At 38.0% G+C, this 20442-nt stretch overlaps 1 non-coding gene across 1 annotated transcript; it reads left to right on the top strand.

The window, feature by feature from the left end:
* The first annotated feature begins 5565 nt into the window (after nt 1–5565).
* On the top strand, nt 5566–5672 carry LOC115831982. The gene has a single exon (XR_004027459.1). It is a non-coding gene; the product is annotated as a U6 spliceosomal RNA (small nuclear RNA).
* Nucleotides 5673–20442: the final 14770 nt, after the last annotated feature.

Consider the following 20442-nt stretch of genomic DNA (forward strand, 5'->3'; position numbering starts at 1 on the left):
TGGCCATTCTGGAAGCATGTCACTGGAAGACACAACTTAATGTTCACACAAGAAGAGGCCTTTCTTCCAAGCACGGGAGGTCACAGAAGTTTAAACACCTGTGTCCGTGGTCCTGGAGACAGTGGAAGAGTGAGGTAAGCATTCTATCTTCCAATGCCCTGCAACACGCAGGCTCTCCATGAAACTGCGTTGAGCAACCTCACAAATCCAACGGTGAAGAAATAATTTGTAAAATAATAGAAGTGTTAGAAATAAGAACCAAATACATTAACTTAGGGAAAATGAAAACAAACGTATTTTACTTCAGCAGACAGTAAGTTTGTGAAATTTGTAAATAAATATAGCAATGACCATTTATCCATTTATTCAGCATATGCAATGTGTCAGTCTCTCTCTCTCTCCCTCTCTCTCTCTATATATATATATACAGATATATACACACACACACATACACACACACACATATATATATGGTTATTAATCCTTTACTTGAACTACTGTTGGAGAATATATATTTAATATATATTTAAATATATATATAGTAGTTCAAGTAGAGGATCAATAATATTAATTTAATATTGAGGAAATAAAATTCTGAGAAATTATAGCTTTTATAGATGGTATGTTCACAGTTAAAATTCAAAGTCTTTTTTTTTTGCTTTAAATTCAATGGCCTCAGATTCTCCTCTAGATTATGCTGCTTTGCTAACTAACCCGTGTCTGACATCTAGCATGATCTCAGTAACTGTTTGCTGATTTGCTGACTGGTAATTTTTCTATAAAGGTAATGCATAATTAGCATCCAGCAAAAGACAAACACTGCAGACGCCGCATTCAAAGGGACAGGATAGATTTGCAACAGCCACAGAAGCTCTTTTTCATGTTGTGTTCATTTTGTTTTAACAGAATATTTGGGATTAGTTGATTAAAGCAAAACAAAACAAACAACAAAAAACCTTCAAGCTACAACCAAAATGTATAAAATGCAAGTAAAGTGAGGAGGTGATTACTCACGTTGCACAGTTGAGCATCAATAGAGAAAAGAGAATTACCCAACTTACTTTGGGTAAGTGGTAGGGTCCATTTTACCTGGATAAGAGATGGGATTATAATCTCTCCTAAGACAGATGGGGTTAAAGGCCCCTCTTAATAAAAGAAAAGAATGCTTGACCAAACTTGTGAATGGGATACAGAATGAAATGAAAGAGATGAGAGAAGCCTGCTACCCTGCATGTTGTACTTATCAGGACAACCACTGCAGAATTGAGTAGTAATTTTTTCATTTCAAATGCCATAGGAAGGGGACAGCCTTCCATCCACAGTCATGGTGTCAGCTGCTGATGGGAGGGGGTATGCCGAGGAGGCCCTCTCAGGAGCCTAGCCTCTGAGCCCAGCCTTTCTGTGACCCAGCTGGTAGGATTTGGACAAGTCTTTGCCATCTCTGGCTTGCACTTCTCTCATCTATAAAAAAGAGGGCTGTATCTTCAAATCTCAGTGTTTTCTAGACTTGAAATCCTTTATAGAAGACTATTCTCTTTGTCCTAGTGTCAGAGACTGCATTCGCAGTAAGTTAGGCATTCTTAGTCGCAGGATGACTAAGGAGGTTGGCACAAGATACAGGTCATAAAAATCTTGCTGATCAAACAGATTGTGGTGAAGAAGTCAGCCAAAACCGACCAAAACCAAGATGGCGATGAAAATGACCTCTGGTGGTGCTCACTGCTCATTATACACTAATTATAATGCATTTGCATGCTAAAAGACACACCCACCAGCACCATGACAGTTTACAAATGCCACAGCAATGTGAAGAAGTTATCCTATACAGCCTAAAATGGGGAGGAACCCTTAGTTCTGGGAATTGCCCACCCCTTACCCAAAAAACTCGGGAATAATCCACACCTTGTTTAGCATATAATCAAGAAATAACTATAAGTATACTTAGTTGAGCAGTCCATGCCACTGCCCTGCTTTGGAGTAGTCATTCTTTTGTTTCTTTACTTTCTTAATAAACTTGCTTTCACTTTAGTCTGTAGACTAGCCCTGAATTCTTCCTTGCATGAGGTCCAAGAGCCCTCTCCTGGGGTCTGGACTGGCACCGGTTTCCAGTAACATCTTCCTGGCAACCATGAAGGCACTATACTGAGGAAACCCGACTCAAAGGAAATAGAATGCAGCACCAATTGGCTGACTTTAGGTAAGTGGCGAGGTACTTTTTACCCAAGTAAATGGTGAGATTGGGTTAGAGGCCCAATTTAAGAGGATTACAGTCTCACCTAAAACAGAGAGAGTTAAAGGCTCCTCTTTTTTTTTGAGACAGAGTCTCACTCTGTCACCCAGGCTGGGGTGCAATGGTGCAATCTTGGCTCACCACAACCTCCTCCTCCTGGGTTCATGCAACAAGTGATTCTCCTGCCTCAGCCTCCTGAGTAGCTGGGACTACAGGCATGTGCCACCACACCTGGCTAATTTTTGCATTTTTCATAGAGATGGGGTTTCACCATGTTGGCCAAGCTGGTCTCAAACTTCTGACCTCGTGATCTGTCCTCCTCAGCCTCCCAAAGTGTGGGGATTATAGGCGTGAGCCACCACACCTGGCCAAGGCACCTCTTAATAAAAGGCAAGAACACTTGACCAAACTTGGGTTAAAGGCCCAACTTAAGAAGGTTAGTGTCCCTCCTAAGATTTAGAGGGTGAGTGCCCCTCTTAGTAAAGTCTCTTTTGGTTAAAAATGGATTTTGCACTATGGGATGTTAACCACTATTCTCTTTGGATTAATCTGCCTTGCACTCTTTGCTGACGGCTGTTGGGGACAGGATTAGGCATGTACATAATCATGGGACATGGGGAGCTTTTTTCCTTCCTAAAGCGGGACACTTGAGAGCTGCTGGGACTGCTGGAAAAGTTCCCTTTGCAACTGACAAATGGCTGCCTGAACTTATGATTCAGTGTTGCTGCAATAGGTGGGTCTTCCTCCTGCCTCCCTGAGCTCTTTGCCTTCCCCACACTGCAGCAAGCAATACTTTTCTCTCTCTTTCTCTCATTTCCCTTTTCTATCTTTTCTGTACCTCAGGGCTACCAGCTTGCCCAGAGTCCACATGTTGAAACTCCTGGTCAGAGGTCATTCTAACCCACTTTGAATGGATTAAAGATGACATGGCCCATCCTGGGGCAAGTTTGGGACTTGCTAGTTTGATATTGGCTGCTAAGTGAAGTGACTAATGTCTATGTTTTGTCAAATCACATGTATTTTGCTCTGACCATAATGGAAAATGTTGATTTGGTTACCCTGTGCAACCTCTTGCATGGTGTCTTGCAAAACCGAGAGGCTTTTGCCTATGGCTTTATGAAATGGAAAAAGGTAATTTTCCTTTGTAATGTGGCTTGGCGCCGGGGGGGTATGGTGCAGCAAGCAGGGTCACTAGGGCTGCTCAGGACAAGGGAACCTAGAAACCTCACATGCTGGCCAAAGGGTAAGAATTTTTTACCAGTCAGGCTTCTGACCTCTCTCTGTGCAAACTGGTTGAATGAATGGTTAAAAATCACTGTTTATTTTCTCTGTAAAGTTTTGATTAATGGGAAAAAGGATTCGTGAGGCTACTCTTAAGCTGTAGAGAATCTGGCATACTTTGTGCTGTAAGTGCATCTCTCTGTATTGCTCTGTCATAAAGAGGAGTGTTTTAGGATAGAACATCGGCTTGGGACCCAATAAGCCCACTGTTCAAACCAGCCTGGCAAGCTGGTCAGTTGTAAAGTTTGCTGCAGGTCCCTGAAAAAAGAAAAAAAAAAAAAGATGGATGAAGATTTCCTCTCATCTTGTTTTATGTCCTTGAGAGCTTGACCTTGTAACAATGTGGCAGTACTTTCTCTTGGTCTCCGACAGCCAGGGAAGAGGAATTTGGGGGTTCATGTCATAGTTAGCTCTAAAAATTATCTTGAGCCTTTGCGAGCTCAAACTTGGCTGCTTTAGACTTCTTCTGGGAAGAGCAGTGGAAACTGCCCAGTGCTGTAGCTTAGCGGCTAAGGCTTTGTCTTTTCCTAATGATGGCCTGGGTTCAGGGTTCAATTCCTAACTTAGGAAATGAGTCCTTTCTGGTTTGATATCCACGTGACTTTTGCCCTGTATTGATTATCTTCACTTCCATGAACAACTTCTGACTTCCCTTCTTGAATTTTCCTTTCTCTGAGTACCTGGGAGGTTACCTTTGGTAAACCACAAAAGCCAGACATATTGGTTGTTTGCCCTGGCTAAAGTTAGTTAATAAAAAAATTTAAAAGATTATTTTTAAAAGTGCTATGGTTATAAGTCAGCTTAATTAAAAAATGGATATCCAAACTATACATATATTTAAAAGGCCTTCATGTTATTTTTTCTCTTCTTGAATCTTATTTTTCTGAAGAAAAAAGTTTTTTTTATTTTTCTTCTCAGTTGACTGAATTGTTTTTCTCCATTTTGTCTGCTACTCTTGATGCACACATTAGATGATCGAAGAGAATTTCTAGCAGCCTGGGACTCCTGAGGAAAACAGAGGAGGCAACACCAACCCTGTTTTGGGAAAAAACAAAAAAATTCTGTTTTCCTCATGAAACCCCAGGAACTAAAAGTGGGTAAATCTCTCTCAAAATCTAAGGCTCTGTTCCATTTTGCATTACGTCATCTGACATTTTTGACTATTGAGGGCGTAGCAGAAATTACTTTGAATTATGAAAGAGCTTTGGTGTATAATAACTAGATAGAAAATGTATTTTTAGGGATGTCTAATGGCAGTTGTGGGAGGATACTCTGCTCTTTGCCTGTTTGGATCAGAGAAGCCATGCCCTTGGCCTCCTAGAAAGTATGGAAATGTGTCCACCCCCCACTGAGAGATAAGATTCCTACAGGAGATGGGCTGATTTTCTTTGGAGGGAATCCAGGATCTGGCATAAAAATGGGATCCTGGCAGGGTGAGGAAGCTCACACCTGTAATCCCAGGACTTTGGGAGGCTGAGGCGGGCGGATCACAAGGTCATGAGTTCAAGACCAGCCTGGCCAATGTGGTGAAACCCTGTCTCTACTAAAAATACAAAAAAAAATTTAGCTGGGCATGTTGGTGGGTGCCTGTAGTCCCAGCTACTCGGGAGGCTGAGGCATAAGAATCGCTTGAACCCGGGAGGTGGAAGTTGCAGTGAGCCAAGATTGCGCCACTGCACACCCACACCAGCCTGGGCAACAAAGCAGTGAGACTCCATCTCAAAAATACATACAGACATACATAAAAGGGATCCTTAATTTGGGGGGATTTGTTTTGCCTTTCAGTTGTGCCTGCTTATTAAGTCATAGAAACTGCATGCTTTAAAGAGAAACTTGAAACTGGCAAATGAAAAATCATACAAGTACTAGATCCTCTTCTGACTATGTATTTATAGGTGTTGTGTGTGTGATATGAAAGAGTGTTGATTAATTGGCTTAAAAATAGTGGGAACTTAAATCAAATATTCTGTTGGAAAAATATAAACTGTAATGCGTTTTAGTTCACATGACTAGTAAGCTGTGGGACATAAAGACATTTTTAAAGATGATTGGTTGTGCTCACTTTGGTAGCACATATATTAAAATTAGAATGATACAGAGAAAATTAGCATGGCCCCTGTGAAAGGATGACATGCAAATTCATGAAGCATTCCATATTTTTTAGAAAGATGCCTGCTCTTACTGGTAATTAGAGCAAAACAAACTTAAAGTGAGGTTTTTGTCCTCATTAAACTGGCAAAAATCTAATAAATTGTTAATATTCATTATTGGTTAAGATATGGAGAAATAAGCACTTTCAAATACCGCTGGTATAAAAGGCAATTTGACAATAACTACCAATATTTAAAATATGAATACCTACAATTCCACTTCCAGGAACCTGTCTCAAAATCGTCACATAATATATCCAGGAGAAATTGCTAACATTTCTGATAGTAGATATAGATTACCATAGTTCTCAGCATAAATGTAGACTTCTCCTATTTTGCTGAAGTAGAACATAACTTTAATAATACTCCCTTAGAATTCTGAGAGAAAGCTGTTAAATTTAGACTAAAAAGTAATAAAGCGTTTTTAACTTATTACAGATAGGTACAGAGCAGAGGTACTATGTAAAGTACTTTACAGGAAAAAGTTTATTTAATCTTCACAATAAAATGGTGAGGAATTTGAGGCAAGGAAGAGTTAGGAATGCCAAGGTAAATTGGTAAGTGGCTAAGTTGATGTTCATTCTTAACATTGGGGATCACTGTGAGATAGGAGTTCAGCAGGACTTGTTTCTCAAGACACAGGTCACAGAGACCCCATTGATAAAACAGGATGTGGCAAAGAAGCCAGCTGAAGCCAGCCACAATCAAGAAGACAATACTCATTACAATTCACCAGCACCATGACAATTTACAGATGCCATGGAAACTCCTGGAAGTTACTCCATACTGTCTAAAAAGAGAAGAAATTCTCAGTTCCAGGAATTCCCAGCCTCTCTCCTGGAAAACTCCTGAATAATCTACCCCTTGTTTAGCATTTAATCAAGAAATAATCACTAAAATATCCAAGCAGCAGTCCTTGGGACTGAACTTGCTTTCATTTAAAAAAAGAAAAGATAAGCCAGGTGCAGTGGCTCACGCCTGTAATCCCAGCACTTTGGGAGGCCGAGGTGGGTGGATCATGAGGTCAGGAGATCGACACCATCCTGGCTAACATGGTGAAACCCTGTCTCTACAAAAAATACAAAAAATTAGCCAGTCGTGGTGGCAGGAACATGTAGTCCCAGCTACTCAGGAGGCTGAGGCAGGAGAATGGCATGAACCCAGGAGGTGGAGCTTGCAGTGAGTTGAGATGGTGCCACTGCCCTCCAGCCTAGGTGACAGAGCAAGACTCTTTCTCAAAAAAAAAAAAAAAAGATAAAGCTTATTGGTAAAGTAAAAATGTCTTCAAAACTTAGACATTTAGTCTAAATTTTACAGATCAGATATTAGGTTTGCTATAAGCTGCTTTTTTGACTTTTGAAAATTGTTCAATTTACCTGCCGTGGAGCCATTAGAGTCTAGTTAAATCCTGGGCACATACAGAGTTAGCCATGCCTCCTAGCTGTGCTGGAATGAGTCAGACTTTATCTCGACTTCTGTCTGGTGTTCTAGGCTCCACACCTGGTACAAAATTAGAATCACTTACTTACCACGTTTTTCACCAAAGTGAAAGTTACTAAGAGTTAACAGTGTAACATGTACTTGAGACTACTGGAAAAGTTTTACATGCAAGGTATGTAAGGAAAATAAAATGTGGTTTTGGGAAAAGATTATAAGAATTCATGAGACTGTAGTTTTTTGTGTTTTTTTTTTTTTGTTTTTTGTGTTTTTTTTTTTGTTTAGTTTAGAGAGTGCATTAGTCTATTTTCACACTACTATAAAGAACTGCTGAGGACTGGGTAATTTATGAAGGAAAGAGGTTTAATTGACTTAATGCTTCTGCAGGGCTGAGGAGGCCTCAGGAAACTTACAATCATGGCAGAAAAGGAAGCAAACACATTCTTCTTCACATGGTGACAGAAGAGAGAAGTGCAGAGCAAAAAGGGGAAAAGCCCATTATAAAACTGTCAGATCTCATGAGAACTCACTCACTATCATGAGAACAACATGGGGAAACCACCCCCAGGATCTAATCACCTCCCACCCGGTCCCTACCCTAACATGTGCAGATTACAATTCAGATTACAATTCACAATGAGATTTTGGGTGGGGTATAGCCAAACAATGTCAGAAAGTTAAAGGATACTTCTAAGTTGAATAGGATATAGCTGGACATTTGAGTAAGTTGTGGAAGCTTTGTGAAAATTAATCTTGTAAAAGAAATTATGTGTGGAAAATATTGGCTAAAGTTAAAGGAATATCATTAAGTTTTTCCATAAATTGAACATTGGAATAAAAGAACAACCGAATTTTCTTATAGCCCTAATCTGCATTTTAACAAAAATTTGTAAAGGGTTATAAAAGGTTCATAAGAAACTTACCTTATGGTCAGATATTAAAATTGAATATATTTGTCTCTAAGGTTTTATTAAGAATTGGGATTGACATTAATGGTACACTAATGCAAGGGTGAAATTTGGCTTTAACTCAAACAGGATTTTCATGTCACATTCAAAAATAATTTAAAAAATTGTTTGGCTTTAGGATAAACTAAAGGAAAAATAAGGGAAAGGTAAGAGACAAATTGTTTGGAAAGCTAAGTCTTCCCTCTATCAATTAGTAAAGGTTTTTACCTTCTAAAATTTTTCAGTTATTATTTTGGCTAAAGTAATGACTTATGGTGACCTGGAATTCTATTTTATAATATCAAGTGTTTTAAATCTTTGATATTTTACAAACTTTCCAAGATTAAATTTTAAATTATGTCTTATCCTGACCAATTAATCTTTAGATAGTAGGTCCCCTACTATCTATAGCATGTTTGGTATAAAAATCGTACAGGAAGCATTGTCAAATATGAGCTGGTGTTTGGATTTCTTTGGGCTGTATTTGTATAAATATGTTATTGGTATGTGTTCCAAAATTATACGAAACTCCTTTAATTCTGATATGAACTTAGTGTATGTTATTAATAGTTTTAATTGTTATGTATAATTGTTGTATGCCACAGAAGTAACCAAAATTCCTAGTCAACTGTGGCTTCAATAGTGGCTATCCTAAGGCTTTTTGTCATCCACAGACAATTGTTGCCTTGTTTTGATCCTCTTCAAAAGATGGTTTGTAATCAGCTATAGGACTTTGACAGGTGCTTTTGAATGCAAGTTTCTGATAACTTTGGAGATTGTGACATTAGAGTATAGGGAAAAACTTTCGTGACTCTCAAAGAGAGCTGAAATGTTCATGAATATCAAGTGGAACAGGATTTAACTGCATATAATGACTGAACAGAAAACTGAAGTAATCTTTTCTGACTTTCTGCTTAAAATGTTGCTGATCCTTTGTTTTGTCTTTTCGGAGCTGGGAAAAATTTTTTTTTTTTTTGAGCTATTGACAGTTTTAATAATTGAGTAAGTTATGCTCCTGTGGACAAAATTTAGAGCATATTTGTTTCTCTCTGCTTTATTTCTCCAAAATTTGGAAACTATTTGTGAGTATTCTTAACTTCTGGCATATAGTTATTTTCATAAGTGCAATAAGAATCTGTTTTCTTTTGTAACAGGATACAATTGGAGAAACTGGTTATTTTACCAAGGCTTTGACTGGAATGGCATGCTTTCCTTTAAGGAATTAAATTTGACTTATAGAACCAACAAAAGCCCACTGGGAAAACTGGCCTCATACCTTGTCTCCACAGTCCCTGTACAGGATTCCTGGCTTGAGGTAATAAAGGATGTCGCTTTCTGACAGGCTCAGGAGCACAAAGTTATCTTGGGACCTGAACAGGAGAGGAATTTACCCAGCTCATATAGGTATTTGATGGTGGAAATTGATGACTGGGCTCAGCTTTAAAAAGGTCTTATCTGAGATTCTTTATGGAACAAAATTCCATTAAAGGCAGTTAAAAAGAACCTACATCGCAAATAATTATTCTTGCTGCACTTTATACAAATAATCAGGCCAAGTATAATAAGACTAAAGTTTATTTTGCAAACAACTCATTTCTATCTTGATTTGTCTTTAGTAAAAATGGGAGATTGGAAAGAGCAAAAATATGTTTCAAGAACTGTGGTACACTTGTCATTAGATTCTAGTCTCATCAGTTGTTTTTTACATTTTTTCCTGAAATTTAGATAGACTCTGCTTATTCCTGTGAACCAACCACTGATTTCTGACTGCTGCTCAGAAGAAACAAGAGGTATGGGCAATTTATATATCTGGATCAATATTCTAATTCTGGGCACACATTGGAATCAGCTAGTGACCTTATATCTGCTTGCTTCCAACAATTGCCCAGTTCGTGGAAAGCCTTCTTATTTTATTTACTTGGGATTATTTTGCTTTACTGTTGTGGACTATATTGCTGTTGTACTCTATGTAGGAATGCAGTATAAGCTTAGTGTATGTTTTCTTAAGTTGAACACTTATTAATCTTTTAGATATCACCTTTTGTTGGAACTCAGTTACGAATGGCCCTGGCCATACCTACACTTTCTGACTGAGATCTTCTCTACCCTAAATGTCAGAAACCCTAATAGTTAGGCTGAAATATCATCGTCATTATTCAGACTGAAGAAATTACAGAAGATGGATCTTCATCCCTCTACAACCCTTAGGATTAAGGGTTCCATTGTAAAAGGGCGGAGAAATATATTCAGAGGTGTTTTAACCAGAGCAACTCCATCTTGAACAGAGACTGGGTAAAATAAGCCTGAGACCTAATGGGCTGCATTACCAGTAAGTTAGGCATTCGAAGTCACAGGAAAACGTAGGAGGTTGGAAAAAAGTACAAGTCATAAAGATTTTGCTGATAAAACAGATTGTGATTTTAAGCCAGGCAAAAGAAGCCAGCCAAAATCCACCCAAATTAAGATGGTGATGAAAGTGACCTCTGGTCATCTACTGCTCATTATATGCCAATTATAATGCATTTGCATGCTAAAAGACACTCCCCCCAGCACCATGACAGTTTACAAATGTCATGACAATGTCAGAAAGTTACCCATATGGTCTAAAAAGGGAGGAACCCTCAGTTCTGGGAATTGCCCATCCCTTTCCTGGAAAACTCATGAATAATCCACCCCATATTTAGCATATAATCAATAAATAACTGTAAGTATTCTTAGTCGAGCACCCTATGCCGCTTCCTTGCCTATGGAGTAGCCATTCTTTTGTTTCTTTACTTTCTCAATAAACTTGCTTTCACTTTACTCTATGGACTCGCCCTAAATTCTTTTTTGTGTGAGATCAAAGAACCCTCTCTTTGAATCTGGATCAGATCCCTTTCCAGTAACACTAGTGCCCGACAAACTAGCTATTGCAAAGTTGTTAATTTGGGAGTTTTTTCAAAGATAAATAATTAAAGCCATTTTTAAATGACTGGATATTGAATTGATTTTAAGTAATTAAAATTTTTAAAAAGGAATTAGCTGGAATGCTATAAAATAAGTCAGAGATGGTTATGTTTTAAAAAAAATTTTAACAAATTAAAGTAAAGCAGACAGAGAAAAAACTCCCTAAAACCAAAATGAGAAAGAGATGAGTAAGAAAGTTGTTTAAACGTCAGTGTACTTTAGTTTGTTGGGAATGAATGGTGCGTTTGCTGCATTCTTCTTAGTAGCTTTCCTGCTATTCATTGAGGCCTGTGCTAAAGCCAAGACCCAGATACTTGAGATTGAAACCACTTTTGCAAAAAAAACTGATGACAGTGAGAGAAATCTGACCTGACTCCATCTTGCTTCTTATCTCCAAGCTGTCCTTGTCCATTCCGGAGCATAGGCCATGGTAACTATGGGAAGAATTTAAACATGGAGTTTGGAGTTGCTGAACTGAAGAAGCCTCAAGGTCTCTCTGACCTCACCCCTAACCCCCATCATCTCTCCAAAGGCACAGATGTTTATCTGCCTAAGATTTAGACCCATCAAGTAGAAAAAATTGTTTTTTCTTCCTCTTCCTGTAAGACCAAGAATATAAACCACAGCTGAATGGACCCTTTGACTAAATAGCATACAAGTTAATATCTATTCCCTGATCCACTTACTCTCCCTAGTACTCCCCTCCACAAAGTTCCACTTCTCCTTGCTCCCGAAATCTGTTTTTCCAGGATGCTGTGCAAGCTTCTGAGCCACACTGAGGGGTGGTAATCATTCAATGGATCTCCCCACATTTATGCAACCTCCCACTGGGTTCTTCTTGCCTGCTGCCCAGATGGAGATAATTTATCAAGGCAGGGGGATTGCAATAGAAAATGTTTCATACATATAGAGCTGGCTAAATGGGATACAGGAATTTTATTATTACTCAAATCATCCTCCTCAAGAATTTGAAGGCAAGGGTTTTTCAAAGATAGCTTGTGGTGGTGGTGGGGGTTGGTTAGGCAATGGGTGCTTGTTGCTGACTGGTTGGTTTGCAATCATAGGGGTGTGGGAAATGATCCTAATGCTTGCTGAGTCACCTCTTGATGGTGCCACAGGTGTGGTCAGTGGATCCAGGTGGAACCATTGTTTATCAGATATGCAAAAAATCTGAAAAGACATATCAAAAGGCCAATCTTAGGTTCTACAATAGTAATGTTTTCTGTAGAAGCAATTGGGGAAGTTGCATATTTTGTGACCTCCAGAGTAATGGCTGGTAATTGTTTATGTTTACACCATAGCCGAATTCAGTCTTCTCTTATCCTCCTATCCTTAGCCTAGGGGTCTCTCATTACCTTTACAAAGGCAGTTGAGTTTTGAGGAAGGGCTGTTACCATTTAAACTATAAACTAAATGTCTCCCAAAGTTAGCTGGGCCCAAGCCCAGTTATAATTAAGGGCAGTTTGAAAACTAAAGGCAAGATAGGGGTTGGTTAGATTAGATCTTTCACTGCGATAATTTTCTTGCTGTTACAGTTTTTGCGAAAGTGGTTCTATATACATATTAAATAAATTTGTATGCCTTTCCTCCAGTTAATCTGCCTTTTGAGAGTTGGTTTTTCAGTGCACCTTCGGGGCAAGGGCCTTGGCCCCTACAATATCACACAATCTAATGGAAATAGATAATTCCTAAAAATGTTATAAGGGCTAAGGGAAAACTTCCCTTTCACCCTTTGAAAGTGTGCTGAAAATCAACTGAAAAAAAGGCAAATTGATAGAAAAGGCATACACTTTATTTTTTAACATGCATAGAAAAAAAATGACATGATTACCTCAGACCCCAGTGGGGTACAGGAGTTTGTATACCCTTTGTCTTAGGGTAGGGAGGATATAGGAATGTAGACAATTCTTTTGAAGGACAGTAAATGATGATTACAGAGAATGGACAAGGGAGGCAGAAATTAACTTGTAAATGATTCTCTTTGGAATTTGAATGAGCCCAGAGGCAAGCATTATCTTGTGAAAAGGTTCATCTAAGTATCGTTGCATTCTTCAGTCTTCTTTTGTGCTACAGATAATGAGAGTTCAGGGATGGCAGAGAAGGCAGTTGTGTTTCTTTTGGTAAGAAGCTTTGTTGGCCAGATAAGGAAATTTCAGAGAGATAGAGAGTTCCTCCCTGTGCTCAAGGGGAGGAACAAGACAAGGTTAAAAGGACCTTGATTCTGAGGCTTATTTCTGAGGACTTTCAATTTTCAAAAGCATTCAACATGTCTAAGCACCATATTTTGGAGAATTGTTTTCTGCACTCCAACCACGTCTAAGACTTATGTATGAATGAGAGTTAATACTGGTAGTTCCTGGCCAAAGTTTTGCACTTATAGGGATTGAAATATAAGGAAATTTCAGGCAGATAAGTGTGTGAAGCTTTAGGCTCCAGAAACTTATGTTGTACTCACCTGATGGGTTCATCTTGCCTGCTTTTCAGAAAAGCCAATGCACTGAGTACAGTAGGTTTTCACAACAAAGAAAGAGTTGAATAATCACAGGCGTAGCTGAACAGAATGATGGGAGGAATTACTCAAATCAGCCTCCCCAAGAACTCAGAGGCTAGGGTTTTATGGATAGTTTGGTGGTTAGGGGTCTAGTGAATGGGTGCTATGATTGGTTGGGGATGAAATCATAGGGGTATGGAAAATGGTCCTGTGTGCTGAGCAGCCAGTAGGTGGGAAACATAGGAATGGTTGAGTTTGAGCCGTGAGTCACAGGTCCAGGTGGGGTCAGTCACTTGGATGCAAAAGTCTGAAAAACATCTCAAAAGACCAATCTTTGGTTCTGCAATAGGCATGTTACCTATAGGAGCAATTGGGAAAGTCACAAATTGACTTCTGGACACATGACTCCGAAGCAGTAAGGGATTATGGAAAAGCAAGCTATGGAACAACTGCTGATTATAATTTAACCATGCCTACATTTTAGCAGAATCAATGCCCCTCTCATAATCCTAATCTCCTGGTCTTTCATTAGTTTTACAAAGGTGGTTAAAATCCCTGACCAAGGTGAGGGTCAGTTTTAGGGTGGGACCATTATCATACTTGCTTCAAAGTTAAACTATAATATAAACTAAATTTCTCTCATTGTTAGTCTGGGGTACAGCCAGGAATGAGTGAGGACAGCCAACCTGTGAGGCTAGAAGCAGGATGGAATCAGCCATGCTAGACTTCTTTCTGTTGTAGTGTTTGCAAAGGCGGTTTCAATGTGACTTGAGTTGGCCTTTGGAATAGATGGGTAACTGGGAGTATCTTCAGTAAGGATTTAATGTGCTCCTGCCTTTTTGAGGACTCTTGTTCTCCCTGCTTATTTAAAAGCAAAGCAAACCAGCAAAGGTAACAATCATACACAAAGCAAAGAAAAACACCTTAAAACCATAGCAATATTTGGGAGGCCAAGGCGGGCGGATCATCTGAGGTCAGGAGTTCAAGACCAGCCTGGCCAACATGGTGAAACTGTGTCTCTACTTAACATACAACAGAATTATCTGAGCGTGGTGGTGTGTGTCTGTAATCCCAGCTACTCAGGATGCTGAGGCAAGAGAATCACTTGAACCTGGGAGGTTGAGGTTCCAGTGAGCCAAGATTTTGCAATTGTACTCCAGCCTGGACAACAGAGTGAGACTGTGTCTCAAAAAATAAAATAAAATAAAATAAAATAAAAATAAAGAAAAAAGAAAAAAAAACATATCAACAAATAAATCTTACATTAAGCTCCTGTTATAACCTAGGGCATTTTCCAGAAAGACATTTAGTAGTTGAAAATGGCATAGATAATCTCTCTGTTTAAAATATGTACCATAAAACTGAGGCTTTTTCATCTGAACTCATTTCCCTCAGGAACTCATCTTCTTCATACCTGGGAGAGGTTTTGGGCAGGACTAGAATGTCATTATCATTCTTTATTATACCTTTATTTTCTGTTCCACTGCTTTTTTTTTCTCTCCTCCAAATAGTTTATCTCCCTCTCATGATGTAGATTTTAATGCTGCATTCAGTTGCCCAGTGTACCACTCCATTCTCCCTCATACTCTCTTGGCTAAGAATTAACTCAGTCAGGATCTGGTAGGACAGCTGCTTATTCTATTCCCAACATTCAGACACAGTCATCCTCTCTGCTCTAGGAGTTAAGCAGTACTTGTCTGGTTTCCATCATCCATAGCACCTTGACATGCCCTTTCAAATGCCTCTTTTTTTCTCTCTCTCTCCTCCACCTGCAACTCATTAAGATAATTGACTTTTTTAATTTTTATTTTAGCTGTAACATAAATTTTACTCCTTAAAGAATGTGACTGCCTGACTGGTTTTAAATGATGGTAAGGTGAATGTAATGACAAGCACTCACAGTAGGAGATGACATGGGGTGAATGGTGGAGGGTAGCAATTTCCATTTCAGTGAGCAACATAGAATGGGCTTGCCCTGAGGGAGTGACTTAGAATAGATACTCCCAAGCACCTCCTGAGAGATAGAGGTATGGGACACAGAGGAGAGAAGCAAAGAGAAGGTCATGGAATATCTATTGTAGGGATGAAGAAAATTGCAATAACAAAAAGACCAACAATTGTATAAACGAGTGAAGGAAATACTAAGATTCTGGGGTCTTCACAACCAACTTTTGTGTCCTGGGTTTACTGCTTACTTGCTGTGTAATACTGCACAAGGTCAGGGACTGTAGCTCAGGTTTTGGTGGGGACAGATGGTGGATGGGGTGGAGGGTATAGAAGGTGAGTTTGTAGATAATGTAGAGGAACTCTGTAAGTTAAAATAGAATTTTGATTTTGCTAACCACAAAATAATCACTTTGTTAGAGGTACAGAGAATGTATATGATGAGTCAGAAAGGAATTAGAAAACAAATTAATAGGTTAGTTAATTATAATCAGCAATTGGTTAAATTATAATCAGCAATTATCCCGTAGCTTGCTTTTCCATAATCTGCTCCAGAGTAACAACCTAGGGGCCATAAGTAAGACAATAGCAGTGGTAGTAGCCGATATAGATAGATAGATAGATCGATAGATAGATGGATAGATAGATAATAGATAGATAGAATTACATGGATGTATAACTATATATGTAACTACATATATGTATGTATAACTATATAAGTAACTGCATATATAGTTATATATGTTATATATAGTTACATATGCATTATATATAGGTATATAATTACATATAATTATATATTATATATACACTTAAATATATTTTATATGTAGTTACATACAATTATATATATAATATATGTATATAAACATTGTTAAATGAAGTTTAGCTTAAAGCTGCCTCTTTACATATTTTAAAGATTCTTTATACAAAGTGAACTGTACTCTAACTGGATGTGTAGAACAGACTGCAACCTACTCTTGTGCCAATCACCAAGTTTTGGTCAGGCAGCCAACTGTTCAAACTAGGTTCACATAAGGCAAACTCTGAGCTGTAATGAATCTGGCTGTTTCTACACCTCATTTCTATTTTCCATACTCACTTATTTTTCTTTTTTTTTTTTTCTTTTTTTTTTTTTTTACCATCCATACATCTTCCTCCACCACATGGCTATGCTGCAGCCTCTCCGAGCCTATTCTGGTTTGGGAGGATGTCCAATTTGCATATCATTCTTTAGTCAATTCAACTCCTAAGTTCAATGTTTCAAATCCATGTATATTTGTCTAATGTAATATATATATACACACACAAACATATATATACACACACATATATATATATGCACACATAGATATATATGGTGGTAATAGATATAGAAACTAATAAGAAATATCAATTATATTGGATGTTGAGATCAAGAGTGACTCTTTGTTTTCTGCTTTCGCAATTGGCATAACATCAGAACATCATAACATCAGGAAAAGATTTTATGGAGGAAAATGAGGAATACTCTTAAGGTTATTTGACCCAGAAGGCTTGTGTATTACACATGTGGAAGTGATATGCAGATAGTCATATTTGGATCTGGAATTCAACTGCATACTTTGATTGGATGTCATCCTTTGTGCAAGACTATAGCACTGCCTTTAGATATGGACTATGAAAGCTTCAGGTGAGATTCAAGAGAGGTAAAGAGAATAGTGATGATGATCATGATGGCTATATTTCAATGGTGCACTTTACCATGTAATTTTTAATATAAATTTATTTTATCCTACACAATGGATAAGCTATACATGATAAATATCATATCTATTTTTTAAGTGAAACAATAAGTTCTGAAGGTTATACATTTTCACATTATGCTGGACCTAAGGGAACTTCCCCTCCACTGTAGTCAGGTCCAAGTTCATACTGCTCACTGCAAGACAGCCAATTAGTCAAGAGACATGGTGTTGGGGTAAGGAAGGAGACTATTTTGGAAAGCCAGCACATTGAGAAGATAGCAGACTAAGGTCCTAAATAAGCTCTTAAAAGGTATGAATCTCAAGCTTCTTTTTATATTGGGGAAGGGACAACAAGCAGGTGGTTGGTGTCAAGAGATGACTGGTGACCACAGATAGTTGGGCATTAGCAGCGTTCAGAAAAGGTTGCAAAACATCTTTGTTCAGAGTCAACTGCTTTTCAGATGACTCAACCAGACCATCTTGTTTCTATACATCTTTAGCATAGTATTATTACTTCTTTGTATACTTCCTTATCTCCTCAGGGCCGTTTTGAAAGAGAAATAGTCATGAGTTCTAAAGTTAAACTATCATCTAAGCTATTTTTGTGATTTAGCTTAGCTTACATACAGGAAGGGGCAAAGGCAATTAGCTTGTGAGGTTAGAAGCAAGCTAGGGTCAGCCAGATTAGATTTTTCTCACTGTTATATTGCCCTTGGAAGGTTGCTGAAAAATCAACTCATAATAAGGCAGATGAATATGAGAAAAGGCAAATTTATTAGATCATAGTTTTAAATGACATAGGAGCCTTCAGAATGAACACCCAACACCCCAGTGGAGTGCAGAAACTTATATACCATGTTGACATTACAGAAAGAAAGGCAGCTTGGATCCTTGCAAAACACATTATGGGAAGAGGGAGAAGAAGGATTCTCTTGAGGGTCAAACATAATTACTAGGTAGAATTTAATGGGCTTGATGAACTTACAGTCGTCTAGGGCAAAAAATGTTGAGCTCTTAGAGTGGACAATGATTTGTGGACACAATTCTATCCAGGTTTGTTGACAGACTTTAGTCTTCCTTCTTCAATATGGGTTCATTTCATGAAGACTCTGGTAAGGGACTGGAGATAATTGTTTTTCTCTTTGACAGGTCTAGAATGTATGCAAACAAGGAAGCTTCAGAGTATCCTATGCTATGGGAGAGGTGATAGGGGAGGAGGTCAGAGAGACATGAGGTTTCTGTATAAGTGCAGCATGTACAAAGCACTATATTTGGGGCATCAGTTTCTGAACCCCCAAAATTGAAATACACCATAAAGTAATAGACTCAGTGCCTTTCTGCTATCCTTGTCCTGAGTGCCTAACAATGAAGGGTAGCCGAAAACTAACATCAGATGTAAGAACATCTGCAAAGCTGGAACATTCTGATGCTGAAAATTCCAGTTCTACTCCTCTGTTCCCACCCATACGTGAAACCCTCTGGCTTTGAGCTCTCTTTAATTTGAACTCCTATGTCTGCATTAAAGAGATAATTGTATTACCCTATCTTGTGAATATTTGTTTTCATACCCTTGGCAAAAAAATATTACCAAGAACTTGGTTTTGGGCTGAACCCATTTCAGCGATCTCATCCAGCTTCCTGAGCAAGAGGTAGAAAACTCTAGTACTAGAAAGCCGAGAGTATCGTATGTACTACATGGGAGTTAAAAACATTGATCTTATGGAAGTAAAGAGTAGAATGATTGTTACCAGTGGCTGGGAAGGGTAGAGGGGGAGGATGGTAAATAGAGACTGGTTAATATGCTCAAAAATACCTTTAGATAGAAGAAATAACTTTAGTGTTTAATAGCACAACAGGGTGACTACAGTTAACAATAATTTATTGTACATTTCAACATAGAAGATTTGAAATATTCTCAACACAAAGAAATGGTAAATGTTTGAAGTTACAGGTGTTCTAAATATCCTGATCTGATCATTATACATAGTATGCATGTATCAAAATATCATGTGCACCCTATAAATATGTACAATTATATGTATCAATTTTTTAAATTACTAAATTATTATGGATCATTTTATTATGTATCAATTTTAGCTAAAAAATATCTTGAAAACTTTAGCACTTTCAGGGAATATGTGTGTTGAATTTTTAAAAAGAGAGAAAAAGTGAAACATTAAAGAAAAGAAAACCCTAATAGTTTGTTCCTCAAAATTCCACTGTTTTCAAAATGCTTTATTATAAACTGCGAAAAGATTCTAATTACAAGAGTGATTGGTTCTTTTACCCAGGAGAGCCAATAATGTTGCTTTTCAAGAGATAAAAACTGGGGTCAAGAAAAAGAAGTCAGGCCCATAACGTGGAAATTCAGTGATGGCAGATCACCATATTTTCTTTCTTGTGGACAGGAGGAATAAAAGCAGCCTCTTCAGACCATGTCTTCTGGCCATCTGATTGGTCCAGCTTAAGTTGAATGTTTATTCATTGACCAATCAACTGTGACTACTGTGAAAACAGTTATGTTGAACAAACTTGCTGACCTGGTGCTTCACCAATCTAACAAAGCGAGTGGGAGAGAGAAGTTGTATTTTTGGGAATTCAGTGCGTGGGTAGGTAGATGTATTTAATGTAACCTATTTGTGTTCATTACGAAGACAAAATCTTTCAATATTATAGTAGGTATCTATGTCAAGAAGAAAAATAGGTTAGTATGACAAAATTGAATTTTATGAGCATTATTTCCTAAAAACTGGTGACTTTTTAAATCACACAAAATGCTCCAGTTAAAATATATATATTATAAAGTACCTATCATGTTCTAGAAATTTATCCTAGTACCTCTCTCTGTTAAATTATGTGGGAACCCAAGGTGATAAAAATATTAATAAGAACCAACACTCACCAAAGGCCTACAGCTAGGAATAAGGAGAAGGAAATGGAGAGTAATAGAAATAGCTATCAGAACTCTTTTCTAGTTTACATTTATTCTAGTCCTAAAATGTATTCCAATTAGGTTAGCAAATTGATGCTGGAAAGGACAAGGAGGCAGAGGAAATACATTTTTGGGCAGTCATAGATATCTGTGGTTCTTTATTACACATATTCCCCTGAACTCCATACCAAACTTGCTGATATTTCAAGTTAGAGCTTCACCTACATTTCTCCTAGAAAATATTGCTATAAACAGCTTTCAAGATTGTTTGGCATTATGCTTCTTGTAGTACGTGAGTCACTGTATGAATTTTCTAAGCCCAGTCTGAGAACTAAACCTGATTTACATGATTTTTTC

Source organism: Nomascus leucogenys, chromosome 20 (assembly GCF_006542625.1).
Source record: "Nomascus leucogenys isolate Asia chromosome 20, Asia_NLE_v1, whole genome shotgun sequence".
NCBI lineage: Eukaryota > Metazoa > Chordata > Mammalia > Primates > Hylobatidae > Nomascus > Nomascus leucogenys.